The sequence below is a fragment of the Cyprinodon variegatus genome, unplaced genomic scaffold (assembly GCF_000732505.1).
Source record: "Cyprinodon variegatus isolate N-32 unplaced genomic scaffold, C_variegatus-1.0 Scaffold309, whole genome shotgun sequence".
Classification (NCBI taxonomy): domain Eukaryota; kingdom Metazoa; phylum Chordata; class Actinopteri; order Cyprinodontiformes; family Cyprinodontidae; genus Cyprinodon; species Cyprinodon variegatus.
Window position 1 is genome coordinate 227110 of NW_015150762.1, and position 1210 is coordinate 228319.

Sequence of the window (1210 nt, forward strand, 5' to 3'; positions counted from 1 at the left end):
TAGATAGATAGATCAGACTTGCAGATATATGTCTGCTTTATTGCTTTGTATTGTTCCAATAGTTATATATTATTAAAAAATATAAGCAAAAAAATATTGGAATATTAATTACATAAATATATATTATATAGAGTATATAGATAAGCATATATGCTTTGTACACCTTGAGGATGGGAAGGAGGTTTCTGTTAGGGGTTTATGCCCTGGATCCAGAGCCTACTGTGACTCCCAGCTTTATGGCGGCCAAATCTGCAGAGACTCAGCAGCTGATCTACAAGAGCCGTTTCATAACTACGAACTGAAATGAACTGAGGAGTATGAGTCAGAAGAAAGATTCAGGAGTAATGCTGACATTAGGGTGGGAGAAGGAAAGGAAGAGGCAGAGAGAGCAAGAGAGAGGGAGGGAGAGCTCAGGGAGGAAATAGAGCAGAAGAATATGAGCTTGACAAAAAGGAATCCAGCCTGCCTCCAGATGAGTGAGGGCTGAAAAACAAGAGATTAAAGGAGCCCAGGGCTTGTTCCCATGGAAACCTTTGCCCATGGAGATGGCAAAGAGAATGAAGCAGATTGTAGGTCAGATGCGCCATCAGCGGTCCAATCAGATGTAAATCTGTCTTGACTTGAGGGTCATAGAATCAACAGCAAAGCTGGTCTCTCTGGGCCGCTGCTTTCACTTTTGGGGTTCTATTTCTAGGTAAAAATAAAAGAAAAAGCACCAGGCTTGTTCTGGAGCCTGTATGTGTGTCGGCTGAATTAGACACAAAAATAAAAATCTAATCATAAAAAAATAAATAACCAATTACTGTAAGATTTTGACTTTATTTTTAGGTTACCTTAAAACTGTACAAATAAATTTGCTATATATTTTTATATCTCTTCAGCTTTACCTGCTAAATCAAAGCCTGAGATGACATTTGTGGAAGTATGCATTTGCTGATCGAGTCACATTCCTTATCTATGGCTTCCTCCCTGATGAAAGCAAGGGTTTCTGATTTAGCTGCAAGCTCATTTTTATATTAGCTGCCATGAATTATTTAATGTACTTGTGTTCTCTTTCACACCTTTTTTCTGTTTCTCTGTGGTCTTGTTCCATTTTTAATGAGACATGATAGTTTCCCAGGAGCAGACCTCAGACAGGATGAGACAGAGGAAAAGGCTCCTGTCTGGACCAGAATGTGAGGCAAAGATAATATGTCAGTGATTCTGTTTA